This window comes from Echinops telfairi, unplaced genomic scaffold (assembly GCF_000313985.2).
Source record: "Echinops telfairi isolate 266 unplaced genomic scaffold, ASM31398v2 ScPeMD7_7469;HRSCAF=8507_1, whole genome shotgun sequence".
NCBI classification, from domain to species: domain Eukaryota; kingdom Metazoa; phylum Chordata; class Mammalia; order Afrosoricida; family Tenrecidae; genus Echinops; species Echinops telfairi.
This window is the reverse complement of record NW_022111373.1, coordinates 31,120,900-31,137,808: the sequence shown is the minus strand read 5'-3', so window position 1 is coordinate 31,137,808 and position 16,909 is coordinate 31,120,900. Positions and strand designations below refer to the sequence as shown.

At 44.6% G+C, this 16,909-nt stretch overlaps 1 protein-coding gene across 1 annotated transcript in view; it reads right to left on the bottom strand.

The window, feature by feature from the left end:
* MCC (MCC regulator of WNT signaling pathway) overlaps positions 1-16,909 on the bottom strand; it is a 332,143-nt gene that overhangs the window by 70,677 nt on the left and 244,557 nt on the right. The window lies entirely within an intron of this gene.

Here is a 16,909-nt window from a genome sequence, read left to right as displayed (position 1 = left end):
AAACTGAGGGATTTCCATCCGATGTTTCCTTTAAGAGAAGAGACGTGAGAACATCTGCCGGCAGTGAAGGAGAACATGTCAGCTGTCAGTAATGAGAAAGAAAGCTGATTTAGATTCACCGCTCCTCCCCGCCACCCCATCCCCCAGGAAAAAAATTAAACAGCAACACTGAGAACTAACTGAACACTTTCATTTAAGATAGTAGGCCGAGCGTGGTGATTTCTTCAAACTCTGGAGACTTCATTTGAACAGCAGTAAAGAATGAAAAAGGATGAAAACCATCACAATGGAAGGGGAAATGCATTTGGGGTGTTAGGAGAAACAAGATTTTGGCACCATACGAAAGCCAAGCAACATGAAAGAAATCGTTTGAATGAAAGCAACAGAATGGAAAAAGTCATATTCTATAATACACACACAAGGAGAGGCGTCCCAACTGCCCAGAAGAACAATGCAGGGCTTTCAGATTCAGCCTTGGCAGGCACCTTGCAGGGCTGGGAGCAGCCGGAGTAGTGACTGTCTAGTGACTGTCGGCGCCCAGGACTGGAAATCCCCAGCCCAGGACAGCCTCGGCGAAAACCAACAGGTGTTCCTCTTATTAAAAATGCATAGAAATGCTGACTAGAAGGGAACACTGACCAAGAAGTGCATTGCCAGGGTTAAAGGACAGACAGCGAGAGAGACAACAGGAGCTGGTGAGGGGTCGAGAGGTCAGGGAGGCAGCGCTGCACCGAGGAGAGAGCGCTGGAGAGGCTCCTGGCAGGGAGAGCTGGCCCTTGCCAGTGGACTGCAGGAGCCGATCCTCCGCACAAAGCCTCGTGCCTTCCTGCCCCATTTCTCCGTGAAGAGTGGACAGAAAGCACTGTTCGTAGTACCGTGTGGGACTGTGTGGGGGACCTGTGACACATTTGGATGTGGCACTCAAATTTATACCATCTGCATACTGTAGGTCCCCAAACTTACAAGTTAAACTTGAAGATGGGTCTGCTCTTTGCCAGATTCTTAACTGCCTCAGAAGCCTAATTTATAAATAACGTGAAATTCCTATAGCCTGGGACGACAGAGAGAGGGAAAGCAGGAAGCTACCAGACGTGGATGGGCCTGGCTGAGCGAGAAGGGGCAAATAAGAGTGTGCCAACCTACATCAGGAAGGGAGAGCGCCCGGGAAGCCAGGACAATGGAAGCCATCGGTAACATGCTTCCAAGTAAATTACAGTGAGACCTCTTTAAAAAGAGAGTAATATGCATAAACAAGAAATTACAAAACAAAAATAGATATATAACAAGGACAGGTGGATGAGAAAAGGGCCAGCAGAAAACGTAGAGACAACACAATCGAATCACGATGCACGTTGGACTCTAGATGGGGCAAAGCAGAATAGAGACTCAGTGAACTAGAACAAAGCTCAGTGACGCTAACTTGGAAATCACCACGGGGAGCTAGAGAGACACAGGCTACGCTGGGCTGTTGAGAGGCGTCAAGGAGCCTTTGAAAGGTTTAAAGCACACATCATGCCCGCTTCTGGAGGAGGTCCAAGGCTACGGACGGAGGACAGCGCGAGCCCAAATCCATCTCAGAGCATCTGGTCAGATTAGGCCCCTGGCAGATCCCCTTGGCCACAGGCGAGGGGTTTGAAGTACAGGATATAACAGGATACTGGGTCAGGTAACCTCTCTCTTGACCCAGTCAGAATGTGTTCGAGGCTTAAATAGTTCACTGGTTCCATGGCAGAAAGTTCTCCCCTGGCCGTTTGCATCTTGCTGGTGGTTTTTCCTTTCTTACTCTTTATTTTTACCTCAATATTATTGTTATCTTTCTTCTCTGTCTCTTTTTTTAATGGTTTCTGTTATCTTTCCCAGTTTATAAGGCACAGAAAGAGTGGATGCACAGAGACAATAACTAATGGAATGGTTTATTGGGGGCAGGGGTGGGGGAGGGGGAGGGGCATCGGGGAGCAAACAATGCACGCGGGAGAGGGGAGGGAGCACTAGAACTGATGGTGGTAATGTATATACGTCTCTTTTTGAAATGTGACTAAAATATGGAAGTGTGTGCTATATGGACTTTGTATCAATACAACTATTAAAGACAAAGAACAAAACTGTTTCAGGGGAAAAAGGGGGGGCGTTGGGTGGAGGTGGGGGTAGTTTTAGAGAAAGATTCCAGAAAATGACAAAGAACAGTATTTAAAAAGAAAATAGGTGAGTTTTCCAGATGTGAAGTGTGTTAGTTACATAATCTGGTGCCAACTTGAGACTATTAAGAATGAAGGGGTGGAGTTTAGCCTGTCAATCAAGTTGCTACTTGATGACCTCATTTGGAGGTGCTAGAGAGATAAATAGCTTGCTGGAGGCAGGACACACAGACTCTCTGCTTGGTATTCTTGATGACAAGACACATGGAACTCTGCAATAGCCCTGGAGCTGGAGGAGTCACGTGGAGACCCACGCTAGCACTGAGACGCTTACACTGCCACTGGATCCACAAGACTTTATACCCACTGGCCTGTGATCTTCCTGCATTCAGCATCATTGCATGTGTTATGTGAGTCTGAAGAGGACTTTATAGATTGGTATCGAAATTATGGGCTAATATCTGACTTATGGACTTGATCTGGACTGGGATGTTTTTTCAATATTCAATTGTTCTTGTATATAAAGCTCTTTCTTATACACATATGAGTGTCTATGAATTTGTTTCTCTAGTCCACCCGGAGTAACACATGAAGCCAGAGCCAGACTGAAACCTGAGACTGAAGACTCCGTTCTAAGTAGGTGTGGCAGCTTTAGAATATACCCACAATTCCTTTCATGCGCTCTCCACCTAGAGGTCGGGTTGGCATGTGACTTCAGAGGCTGAAAGCACTGCTGTTTTGTCTGGCTCTCTTGAGACACTCATCCTGAGAGGGTGGTCACCACGTTGGGAAGAAGAGCAGAACATGTGGCGAGGATGCTGTGGGACTTGCGACAGCCAACTTCAACCACCAGACTAATAAGGAAACAAACCTTCAAGGGGATTCTGAACCAGGCCTCTTTCTGCCTGAAAGCCCATCTGACCACAAGTGACGAATGACCTACTGAGCCTAATCTCATGCAGGATGATAATTCCTAAGTGTTGTTTTAGGCCTCCAAGATTGAGGCCGTAGGCTATGCAGTTAGAATCCACTGGAACCAAACCACTGAGATTGGGGTGATTCTGACTCACAGTGACCCTAAAAGACCGAGTAGAACCACACTACAGGGTTTCTAAGAGTGCAAATCTTTTTGGAAGCACACTGCATATCTTGCTCACAAGAAGTTGCTGATAGGCTTAAAGCACTGACTTTTTGGTCTGCAGCCGAGTGTTTTAACCACTGCAGCACGAGACAGACTTCTTTTTATCATTGGAATAGTTAAGTAGGATAAAAAATTTAACTGCAAATCTAAGATGCACATCAGGGCAAATTTAACCAAAAAATGGGGGGGGGGGGAAGATAATATTAAAAGCAATCTAGGAAGAGAGATACTTCCAATGCTGAGAGAAGGGGTAGGCCGTGGTCTGTGGAACTCGCCATTGTAACTGAGTGAACGGTAATTGAAATGTTTCAACAACCAGACGCAGTACTGGAGATGCTCATTCGTCTCTGCTATGAAGTCTGGAAGACAACTCCAGCAAACAGCAGTGGAGAACCCTATCTGAAACTTGGCTGCTGCCTGAGGAAATCAATGATTATATCCTTACTCTTTGCTGATTCTGATTTTTGTTCACCTATTAATTTCCCTAATAGACCCACTTAATTGGGAGTATTGTCTGCTAGTCCTGTGTGGTCATTGCACTGCTCCTCCAGGATGCAGCCGGTCTTGGTGGCCTCCTCCTTCAGACGGGGATCTTGATTGTGCTTCTCCAGTCCTCAGTGTTTCTCCCTTCCATGCACCTCGTATTTGACCAATGTCCTCAGTGCGGTTTGTATTTCTCCCCTTAATAGCATCAGTTCTTGATCATATGCTACCTTCTGAAATGGACGAACAGTGATCTATTCTTTCTTCTTTTATACCTCCTGCTTTATTCAATAATTTGCTCATCGTTCCTTTAATATAGCAGCTCAAGGCTTGATTTCTTTCTTTCTCTTTAGTTCGTTCAGTGTGCGAAATGAAGAGTATGTTTTCCCCTTTCTAACTCCAGGTCTCTGCACACTTACTTCTCACACATTGTCGTTCCAAGCTGCCCTTTGAAATCTGCCAGCTCTTTGACTTCATAATTTCTTTCTTTCGCTTTAGCTAATTATGTTCAAGAGCAAGCAAGTTTCAGTGTCCTTTCTGATATCCATTTTAGTCTTTTCTCTGCCTTTTTAAAGGACCGTTTGCTTTCTTCATGTATGATGTCTTGGCTTTTATCTCACAATTTGTCTGGTCTTTGCTCATTAGTGTTCAGTGTGTCAAATATAATCTTGAGATGCTCTCTAAACTCAGGTGAGGCATACTCTCAAGGTCAGACTTGTCTCTTGTGGACGTATTTAAATTTTCTTCAGCTTCAGCTTGGATTTGCATATGAGCAATTGATGATTATTCTGCAGTGAGCCCCTGACCTTGCATCTAATTGAAGATACTATGTTTCTAGATAGTTTCTTTCATTCTGTGTAGTCAATTTGATTCCTATGGATTCCATCCAAGCAGGTGCACATGTGTAGTCACTGTTTCAGTTGTTGAAAAGAGGTATTTACCATATTTAAGTCTTCAGTCTTGCAAAATTCTATCACGTTATCTCCAGCATCATTTCTCTCATCAAGGCCACCTTTTCCAACTTTTGGTTCCTCTTCTTTGTTTTCAAATGTCACATTCCAATTATCAGTACGTAGTTATCAATGTGATTTGATTGCATGTTTGATGGATTGCGGATGGAAGAAGTTGGTAAAAGTCTTCAATTTCTTTATCTTCAGCATTAGTGGTTGGTGCATAAATTTGTACACTAGTTGTATCACCTGGTCTTCCTTGTAGGCATATGGATGTTAGTTACCCGTACTTCAGGATAGACCTCGAATTATTCTTTTTAACAATGAATGCAACACCATGCATCTTCACTTCATCCTTCCTCAAGTAACGAAAATCCAATCAAAATGGTAGCTTCCGAGGAGATCTGCTAGGCCCATTCTAGTCAAGGCAGAGCGATCAGCTAAGAAGGTAATGGCAATTACTTGGGATTCTAAAGAAGTAATTGTCATAGATTTTTTTCTCAGAAGACACAATATGGTCAGTAGGAGATTAAGTAGAAATTTTAAGAAAATCAAAAACTACATGTGTGATAAATAAGTGCAGAAAAGTTGCACTGGGTTATTATTTTATTTCACAGCTATGTACCTGCTTAATCTTTCAGGGTACCCTGGTTGTCCTCGGAGAGTTGCATTGGTAACCCTATTCTAGGCATCTTCTGGCTTTGCCCCTTCAGACCTATTTTGACCCCAAACTCCAAGAATGGTTAAAAGAAACACAATTTGAGTACATTGAAGATGCCTAAGCTGCCCTTTTGATGTGATGTAAACTGCGGCATGTGGACTGACTCGGGGAAGGGTTAGAGATGGAAACACTGCCTTCAGGAGTGTACAGACCATCTAGGTGGAGGACATGTCAAGAAACAATAGCTTTACATTTTGATACTTTCGTTTAAAAAATGTCTGCTTTTATAATAATATTTTTTACATACCCTCTTAAATTTGTGTGTGTGTAGGTTCAGAAGTTCAAGGGGAAAAATCCATTATATTTAAATCCCATCTTTCTGTAAACTTACCAAACATTTTGCTTCCTTCTAAAATTTAAGATGTAAATGGGGCACGTTCATTGTGGGCTTTATGCATGCTCGTTTTATCAAGGTAAGTGAAAGTAATGACTTTATAATTGTCTTTATGAAGAGATAATGAGGAGCCATGGAGCTATGTACAGACGCCAAGTTAACAAAGGTTCAACTGTGATGGTAGACGTTATATGTCAACTTGGCTAGGTCACGATTCCCCGTGTTGTGCGGTTGTCCTCCATTGTGTGAAATCACTCTTACTTTATTTGTGGTCCATCTCAATCTCTACATATTAACAAGGCAGGGTTAGTATGGAGTGTACAATAAATCACAGAACCACCCAGGGTGTGTGACTCAAATCTTACCCTGACTCAAGTCTCATCTTTACGCTGATGTAAGAAGAGTTCCCTTGGAGGTGTGGCTCGCATCTTCCATTACACTGGAGCTCGCGCAAGGTTCCCTGGCTCTAAAACTCAACAGCTGATGCACCACAATCTAATCTACTGCTCTTGGGCCTTGCGCTTAGCAGTTTGTTGTTTAATCTGCTGATTGTGGGTTTGTATCCCCTGTAAGGACTTTGAGTCAGAATAATCTTGTCTAGCTCATAGATTCCCAAGCTCTCACCTGACCCATACTGCCAGGCTTCACAATTACATGAGTCTGGAGACACATGTCCACATTAAACTCCGCCCTAGTGAGGGACTTTCAGAAAGTTTGTGGGAAACTTCCGGTATCTTTCAAGTTTTTAAAACATGAACTTTTTGAAATCGCCTAATATCTACGCATCTACACCTGTGTTTATATATGTACATGTCTGTATAAACTACACACACCTCACTGAATTTTGCTTCTCTGAAGAACCTAGCCAAGACAAAAGGTGACACTGGAGAGTCCGCAGTGGATGTAGAAATATCATTAGCTATAAAAGACTGAGGCTGTTTCCATTAGGGTCTGTAGCAGTGCTCACTGGATAGTTGTACTTTCAGACTGTGAGGCTGTAACGCAGAGTTTCACTGTGAGGGCAGTTTTCTACCTGCAGCAGGGGAGGAGAAGTCTGCTTATGGAGCTTTATGTAGTCATAGTTCTGGGAGAACAGCCTCTAGACGTGCAGATTTGCGGTTACTTTGCAGAAAACCATTTTACAACTGGAGATCTTTTAAGACTTATCTGGGAGCCCTAAAAAGTTAGAACTTATTTTTGGATATTAATCCCTATCAATTCCATTTACATGGTGTTGCAGGAAATTTGAGTTTTCATGTTAGTGTTGATGTTGAGAAGCTGAAAGCAAAGGGAGAGAGACCACAAAACAGGACAAGGAGAATAAAGCCAAGCACGTTTTCCTCTCTGGAGATTTGAAGAGTGCACCGTGCCCTCTTTTGTTCTACAGCCCACTACAGAATCTGGGTCTGATTATCCAAATGACTGCATCAGGGGAAAACAGTGCTTTGGCTGTCTTCCTAATTTCTTACCAGCATTCCAACAGAGTCAGCTAAACAGCCCAATGTCCTCATATGAGCAGGCAGGTCAGGGATGGGTAAGCTGACACTGGGATCGACAACTGAAAAAGATACCTCACGTTTTCACGCCACTAATGTGCATAAAGCTCATTTTGTGTATCTGAGTCGTATTTCCAAGAAAGAGGTGAAGGAATCATAGTTCCGGGGGATTACCTGCCTTGGTCTCACTTAACAAACTTGTACTGCAGAGAGACGGCATAATGTGTTCTTCTTCTCAGAATGCTGTCAGACACAGGTCAAGAGAAACATCGGGACAAAGAGCTGCTTCTTTCTGAAACAAGCTTAGCCTACCTTTACTTAGTGATGTCTTAGAGGGCCTGGAAACTTGACTGTGGAATCTAAAGGAATATGCCCTGTCCTACTATACGACAGGATGTTTCACCATCTGGCCGGTGTGGGAGAGAATGCAAAGGAGCCAACAAGAGAAAAACGGAACTGTGTCCCGTAAGAAGGTAGAAAGCCCCTGGGTGGGGCCCACAGTTACCAACTGGACTGCTTCTGAAAAGTCGCAGTCTTGAAAACCCGGTGCAGCCGCTCTACGTCACAGATGGGGCACCGCGGCTGGGGTCGACTTGACGGAACGAACACCAGCAAATGAGGCTCCCACTCTCACTCCCTGCCGTCACGCTGACTCTGACTCACAGCGATCTTTTGAGTTCTCTGAGACTGCAACTCTTCATGGGAGCAGAAAGCCTCATCTTTCTCCCATGAAACAGAGGGCGATTTCAAACCGCTGACCTTGTGGTTTGCAGCCCAACTCATAAACCATTATGCCATCAGAGTTCCTTACAAATAAGGCTATCAGAGTTAAAATTGTGGTACTCACTGTTAACAACAGCACAGACTTGGGCAGGGTTCCTAAACTACTAATGGTCTTGGTTTTCTGTTGTGTAAAATGAGTGTCACAACATGCCATCTTGTGGGATTCTGGGGCATACAGCACTGCCCACCACATGTTAATGCTCTAAACACGCTAGTGCTACCGTTGTCATGAGGCCTTGAGTAAAGTCTCACTTTGCCCTCTGTCAGTGGCTAAGGAGGTGTGTGTGCAAAATGCTCACGGAATATTAATCCCAACCCATTGCCAGCGAGTCAATTCCAATTCACAGCAACCCTACAGGGCAGAGTAGAAGTGCTCCCTAGGGTGTCCAAGGCTGTAAACCTTTAAGAGAGAAGACTGCCTCTATCTTTGGAGCAACTGGTGGTTTTGAACCTCTGATCTTTCGGTTAGAAGCCAAATTCATAATCCATTAAGACACCAGCGCTCCTAAAAGAATGCTAATACTACTAATATTATTAGCAAGTTCTTAAAAAGGAAAACAACAAACTTAAAAAAAAAAATCTCAGCTCCTGGTAAGCAGGTTAAGGGGAGCTTTGTTAGTCCGGGTTGACTAGAGAAACAAATCCATATATGTTTAAGAGAGAGTTTTATAACAAAGAGCAAATGTATACTGTGAAAACATCCCAGCCCAGATCAAGTCCTTCAGTCCGATATGAGCCCACATGTCCAATACTAGTCCTTAAATTCCTCTTCAGACTCATGTTGCCACTTACAATGATGCCCAAAGCAGGAAGATCACAGGTAAGTGGGTGAAAATTCTTGTGGATCCAGTGGCAGTGGAAGCATCATAGGACTATCTCCACAGGTCTTTAACCACATGGCTCGCTCCACAGGAAAACAAAGGCATTAAGAGTGTGTCTTTCCTCCAGGGAGAAAGAGAGGAAATTCCAAGAATCCTCATGAGAAGGGCATGTCCACAAGGAGGCATCATCAGGCTGTGTCCTACTTGACAGACTAGACCACACCCCTTCACTCTATTGATCAAGTTGACATGAGAGTATGTAACGCCCACAGGGACACAATGTCTGCCTTCCTTTACTGGATCAATATGGAGGTTCTGCACTGCACTAGCACTGCCTGCTGCCCCTGGAGCCCCACACCCCCCATGCTGGATTCTAGGACAAGCACACCTCTCTGTTTCCCTCCTCCAGCTCTAGTGACCCAGGTACAGGGAGGCTCTTCACAGTAGGTAGAGTTTCCTCTTGGATACAGGGTTAGTCACAGCCCAATATAAGAGCAGGAGTAGAAGACAGCAGAACAGCTCTGGGGCTTTCTCTGACTCTACCAACAGGGGGGCTGGAAACCCTAAAGAAGCTCTGAGGCCCTGTCCTTGGAGCAAATGAAGGGCACTAACTCTCCTTTTCTGTGACTGAGGTAGCCTTCATCTCCTTCATTGACTCAGTTGTTCATGACGGGGTCTGGGCATATGTTCTTTTGCTCTTTTTAAATCATTTTATTGGGGGCTCTTACAGTTCTTATCACAATCCATACGTACATCCATTTTGTCAAGCACATTTGTTGCCATCATCATTCTCAAAACATTTTCTTTCTACTTGAGCCCTTGGTATCAGCTCCTCACTTGGGCATATGTTCTTTAGCTGCCCAATGACTAATACCATGTGGAGAGGCACCTCAGGATGGACAGCAGAACAGCCTGTTTCTCTACGATGCTCCCGTGGAAGCCTATCTGGTGTTGTACCAAGGCCAGGAAGCCAGCTGTGTCAGAAACAAATCCTGCTCAACAGACGCTCACATGCTTTCACCCTTTCTCACTCCCCTAGTTGGGTGGAGCCAATGGGCTGTGAGTGGAAGTATTCAGGAGCCAGAGTCAAACCCTTCAGCCCTGCAACCAGCCACCATACCCCCCAGGAACCCTTATTTATTTTCCTATAACAGCCCTCCCCCCCATATCTTACCAATATATCCAGTCACATACAATTCTGTTGCTCAGTCCCATGGAACGGGGTTATACGAGTATAGTCATCAAGGCTAGCAGCTCCCTATCTGCCCCCTCCCCTTTCCCATGCCCCCAGGGACCCGTTACTCTGGTTACTGTTTCTGATGGGTTATCTATCTTGACTTTCATGTACCGCACCATGGTAAATATCCAAATGAACATATGCAAATCAAACATGATTAATGAGGTAAAACAAATAAAAAACCATAATAGTAAAGGGAGGAAATATTAATGAGCTAAAGGATTGTGTGCAGTGCTACTCAGATTTTGCATGTTGATGTGTTCTGTGGTATAACCTAGTGGAATCCTGACTGATATCTCAGCCATACATAAGAAGAGCCACCTGAGACACCCCCTACCCCCACCTAATTGCAGATGGAAGAGAGCACCCAGTGGAACCACTGGACCCAGACGCCTCTCCTCTTAGCCCACTTCCTCCTGGGGCTAGTTTAGGGCTGGGAGGTAGGGCTTGTTTATGCAAACTTAATATAAATTTGAGCTTAACGAATGATGGCATCTGGCTTATTATCATAAATAGAAACTCCTAGAAACATGCAAATAAGATATGAACGAAGTTCCATAAAGGACAAAAGGGAAGTGTATGCTTGTACACAGATACCAAAGCATCAAAAACAGGTGATGAGGGGGTGAGTAGAGTGGGGGTGGGGGTGGGGTAAGAGGGAGGTGCTGTCAAGCAGTCCATGTGAAAGAACAATGTCTGGAAACGGACTGTGGTAGCAATTACACAAATCTACTTCACGTGACTGCACTATGGAATGATATGTGTACTATACCCCAATTAATAAGGAAAAGGATATACGGTAAGTTGTAAATATTTTTTTAAAATGGGTGATGCAGATCACTCTCTCTAATCCTACTTCATTTTACTGAATTTGAAAATTAAGGAAGAGTACAAAAAATAAACAAAACAAAACAAAAACAAACTTATACTTTCACTGTCTTGATCTAGCTTCTGTTACTTCCAGCTGTGTCTCAGTGGCAGCAATCTGGCCCTCCATGCAGGAAACCCGAGTTCACTTCCTGGTCACTGCACCTTACACACAGCTACCATGCCTCTGTCGGGGTGGTTTCTGTGTTGGTCTGGTGCTGAGCCGGTTTCAGCAGATGTTCCAAACTACGACAAACTAAGAAGAAAAGCCTAAAGATCCGCTTCTGAAAATTAGCCAGTGAAGCCTCTCTGGGTCACCCTGGCCAGAATGCGACCGGCCGTGAGGCTGGCCCAGGAACAGGTGGCGTGCTGCCCTCTGTTTGACAGGGTCATCATGAGTCAGGGTGGGTGAGATGGCGACCAACAATCCTGTGCAGATCAGCATCTACTCCATTTCTACACTTTAGATGAGAAATAATCTAATTAGAATTAGAAATAATAATAGGATTAGAAATAATACAATTATATGAATACATGCATTTATGACAACATGATAGAAAGTTCAAGTGCCCTTTTGACCTAAGAATGTCCACCCTTTCCCTACCCCCATATAGTCATTTTGAGATTGATTTATGCTCTTCTGTTCCACTTTGGAGAAGTCCTGGCTTGGCTGCTCACCTAAAGGTCAGTGGTTTGATCCCACCAGCAGCTTCACGAGAAAGCTGTGGGAATCTGCTTTCACAAAGACCCCTCGTAGCCTTAGACTAGAAAGGCTACGGACAGTTCTACTGGGTTGGTTTCAGTTTTCTCTTTGAAAGACTTTTTCACACACACACACACACACACACACACTCACAGTAAATATAAATTAGCACACAGATACATTCATAGTGATTTAAATATAAAACTTCATTCTGCATGCAGTTCCTGTAATTTCTGTAGACAGACATCCTGGGCAGGAGAACTTCAGGGAGGGAGAGGCGCAGTGGGAAGAGCATCCCAGGGACTAACGGGCACAGAAGCCCGGAAGAGATCTGAGCCTAAACGCAGATGGATCTCCTTTAGCCTGCCTCCGGTCACGACAATCTCACTTCCAGAGACGTCTCCACTATGAGCGCCTTTTCGTTAGAGAGCTCGGAGCTCTGAAAGCATTTTACAGGAGACACTCTAGACAAAGAAAAGCGCTGCCTCAGAGACAGGATCGTGTTCTTTCCCAGGTGGGTGGGCAGCCTAGCCGTGAATACATATTCAACGTGAAGCAGTTGGTGGAAAGGTGCACACAATAAAACACATGGCCAACCTTTAAGATGACTGCTGTAGGCAAACCCTTCGGTTTCACTCTGACTCTCATTTTCCTACTCCTTTAAGCATGACCACTAATCAAAGTGCCCTTAAAGATAACACAGAGGGCTTGAGGTGCACGGATCTGCTGTTTGCATCCTGGTAACAAATTGGCACCAATGGACCCAGAGCAAACGGCTCTTGGGGAGGATCTTGGGTCGCAGAACAGGATGCTCTGCAAATGCCCCAGTTGGTGGGTTCATGGAATAATTGCCTGACCTGTGTGTTTCCTGCACACTTGGCTGAGCACGACGGCCCTGGACAAGCCCCTCAGGGATCTATGGTGCACTGGAGTGGCTGTGGGCAGACGCAGTTGTAGGCCCCCATTTGGCTGTCACGATCACAAATGTGAAAGTGGCCCCAAGGAGTGTAAAACAGGATTGTTACTTTTAAAAACTGACAGAGTAAACTGGCCCTCAGGGAGTGGCAAAGTATGAGGAAATAATTAACTCTCTTTTTGCCTTCCTGGCTCCTTTCTTTCAGACCTCCTTTCCCAGTTTCACGCTGCTCTTTCCCACCACCTTCACCGGCCTGCATCAAGAGGAACGCGGTGCTACTTTCTGCTCAAGAGGATGATGGGAGGGCGAGGAAAGGAAAAGGGCACAGACGCACGAGGGAAGTTTACCTGACCTTTGCCTTAAGCATGGAGCCACTGGGAGTCATTCAAAAACCAGGAGTTGAGAGTCCTCCCATATTTTAGGGGCCTTGGGCTGAATTGAGTGATTCCATTTTGACTCTATTGTCTTATGAACACGGAAGAATGAAATCCCTTCACTAATATAATATTTTACTTGGGTGGAGAGAGGAGTTGGTTTGGAAATAATAGATCCAGGCTTCTTATACCTGGCAGAAACACAGCCCTCCTCACATCCAAACAATATTTCCAGAGAGTCAAAGGGAGCACATTAGAAGGTACTGCGTAAAGTGGGGAACGAAACTCAAAGTCCTCAAAGAGGGCCAGGCTTCCTGGTCAGAAAGAGACAGGTAGGGCCCTCGAGAATATGGTCCTTGGTCACCCCTCCGCTCTGGGACTAAACTCACTATTGGAATAGAATCATCAACAACCTAAGGTTCAAGGGGCAGCTTCTCCCAAAGGACAACGTTCAGAGGGTTGGGAAAGACAGAACGGACACAGGAAAACAGGGAGAAAGAGGTAAGTGAAGGCGACGGCAATGGCTGAGCTGGCACAAAGTGTGTTTAACTTCTTGAATGTAAAGCTCATGATCTGCTCTGGAAAGCTTCACCGAATTCACAATGAAAGGCAAAGAACAAAAGAAAAAGCCTTTAGAGAGCTAAGTACCTGCAGCCAACCCAGTGGGTTTTGAAGACATTTAAACAGGAATAGTTTAGAAAACTAGAGATGGGAAATTTTCGTGAGTGACTTTTACATAGCTCCACAGAGTGTGCCAACTAGTCGCTTGGATTTACAGCGATGATGAGAAAATAAAAGCTGAAGCCAGACCTCGAGAGAGAAGCCGCCAGGGGAGAAGCAGATGGAATCCGGTGTTCCCTGCCGTCTGAAAATGCCCACAAGGGCACAAAGCAGTCCTACCATCACCACCTTGTGCTGTGAATTTCACCGACTCTGAACAGTTTGTGCAAAATCAGAAAAAAGAACTTGCATTTTGGTCCTAATCTTGGCTTAATTGTGCATAGCTCACGTGTCCAGAGTTGCAGCATGTTTGCTCCACTAAACAATTAGAAGAAAGTGTTCGTGTGTTTTCTCCATGGCAGGCGATCTATACAATGTGTGTGAGAAACGCTGCATCCTGCCATCATTGGTCCCTTCTACACCTGGCCTCCGCTTTCTCTTGCTGCTGGCTCACACCACTGTGAACACCTGTTAGTCGCCTGTCTCCCAACATCTCTGAAGTCAGGGACTATGTCTCATTCGGTTCAACACGGAAGAGGCAACTAGCCCTGCTTATGTAGTGAATGAAGGAAGAACAAAGTGCCTCTTTTCTAGAGCCATTAATTCTACCTTGTCTAAATTAAGGCCACTTCTTCAAGGAGGAGGAAATGAATGGTTATATTACAGAACACACAGAAATAAATGATTATCTCATTTAATAATGAACTGGGACCAATAATATAAATTGTCTGCCTGATGTTTCTTGGTTACTGCTCTGCAAAACAGCACAATCTGTTAACTGAATACATTAAAGATCTAATTTAATTAAATCTGGAACAAGACTCAGAAAACCTATGGAGAGCACTTTGTTTAATTACAGGCACGTGGGCAAGTACCCGTCCTATTGATCTGGTCAGTTTAAATTCCATACAGTGACTTGCGGGCAGGGAACAAGACCCAACCGAAACATTGGCCTTGAATTGCTTTTCAGGCAAATTTGATCAACTCTGGGCTCAGAGCTGCTATCAAGCCCACAACGGCGAACCAGCCACATGTCATGTGGTGTCCACAGAATGGAAAGGAAACGGTACCGCAGTCACTCCGTGGGGCAACACATCATGAGCAGAAGACAACGACAACCACAAAAGACAGAGGCCTCCCTGGGGAAATGAAATGTAGTGGGTGGTGGTGGTGGGAGGGGCCCAGCCCTCAGAGTCATCTAGTCAACCCTCCGAGCGCCGCGCTCTTCAAAGGCAGCTGAACCTACTTTCAGGCGGTGGCTACCAGTTCCTGAGGGCACATCCAGGACACAAGACCAGATGCAGGTCTCTGGCATTTTAGTATTTTGGAGTGATGTGAAATATAAATTTTATGAGTTTACATAAAACCCTATGAATTGAATAAACATGAAAGGCCAGGAAAATCAGCAAAAGGGTTGCAGTGGAGGGGTTTTCAAGTCTGAGGAGAAATAGAAGTGAAAGATAACGGAAGCCCTACCTAATGTACAATAAAAGTCAAGTTTGAAAAACAGGAGATTAAACTGGAAAAAGAACAAAAGAAAAGACAATGGGATTTCCCCATCAACTTTTTAAGCCCACTCCTGTGCGAGGCTTCTTTAGGAAAAAGGGTGTCAGGGTACTCCAACTTGCTAGACTTCTCAGCTGGTGACTCCAGGTTTGACCTCAAAGAGCTGCTAACATTTCCCCCTCCATATTTACTATGTGTCAGGCATTGTCTATATGTTTATGAGGCTTATCTAATTTTCAAGTACTCTTTCACCGAGTTCTACATTATTACCCCGACTTCACGGGGCAGGAGACCACAGCACAGAGAGGGTAAGTGACCGGGTTGGCCAGGCTGTAACCCCAGGCTGCCCGGAGCTGGAATATCCCTAGCACAAAGTATCCCAAACTAGGCTACTCGGCATTCCGACCAAGTTAGGGGGGCTGGGGGGAATGAAACAAAACAAAGCAATAGAAGGGAAGTTAACTTCTTATATTTCACTAGTCCCAGTCAAGCAAGAGCTCTCTTATGCTTAGTAATCCAAGTTAGAGGAAGGACATTTTGTTAAACCGTAGCATGTAATTTCACCTAAGAGCAATATTTCCTTTGCAAGACACACTCCATTAGAAGGCGCACTAAAAGCAAGCACACCAATTAAGGCATTAGTCACAATGATCAGGGAATGTAACCCAGGAAATGACAGGTGGTGCAGGCTTCAGTGCTAATCTCATTAGGTTGCCCAGATAAAGCCTTTGCTGATTGGGATGATTTACACCTGCTGATGCAAGATGGGGATCGGCATCCGATAAGAGTCGGGTACTGAAAAGATGCTTGGGTACGTGAGTTCAGACATGAGAGGCAGGAAGGCTGGCCTTTTAATTATGGCATTACTCACTAATAAGAAAGAGAGTGGATGACAAGCAAAAACAGTAATTTCTTTCCTACCAGGACATAGGGTGAATTACCCAGTAAGTAAGTATGCCTGAGCTTACTTTTCCTTTCTTGCTAATCTGTAGTGAACAGTGTCACATGCTGTTCACATCTTTGAGAACCACATGAATTTACTCACTACAGATTAGTGAATAAGTAAGCAAGCCTCCTAAGTCCTCCATCCCTGCAGGGATAGTCAGTATAGAGAGGCTTTGATTCTGTAGGAAGGTGCTGGGGGGTGGGAGAGAGTCAGAGGCCAGTCATATCAGAAGAATCTTTGATATGGTCAGGGAAAAAAAGGCGAAATTGTTCATTAGAGATTATTAAGTACACCCCTACTAACCTTGCTTATGGGGTAATTCAACATTGCCTATATATAATAGCAACTATAAACACAACCCCCAAACTAACCTGCATGTGGATTAAAAACAACGACTTATACATGTTGACCTTATTAAAGAACAAGCCATTTCCAAGGCACTCTTTGAAGGTAAAGTGGTAAGGCAGAAAGAGCAAAAATGAAGGGCGATGACTTTCTAGATCGCCCACCTCCCACTCCGGGCCCTGTTTCAACTGTGTGTGCAAAGCTGACAGTCAGGGTAAAACTAGACAGCAAGCGTCCAACATTGAAAAGATCAAGAAAGAGAGGGAAGGAGAGGTCTGGTGACTTAAAGCAGAGTGCAGAGGGAATTCTCTGATTGCAGAATTCAGTCAAATGACAGCTCACATTCACAGCCAAACAAAGCAGTACTTGTGATTTTCCTGGGGCAAACACCATGCCAGAAAAGGAAGCGCTTGCACAATTCTGCCAAACAT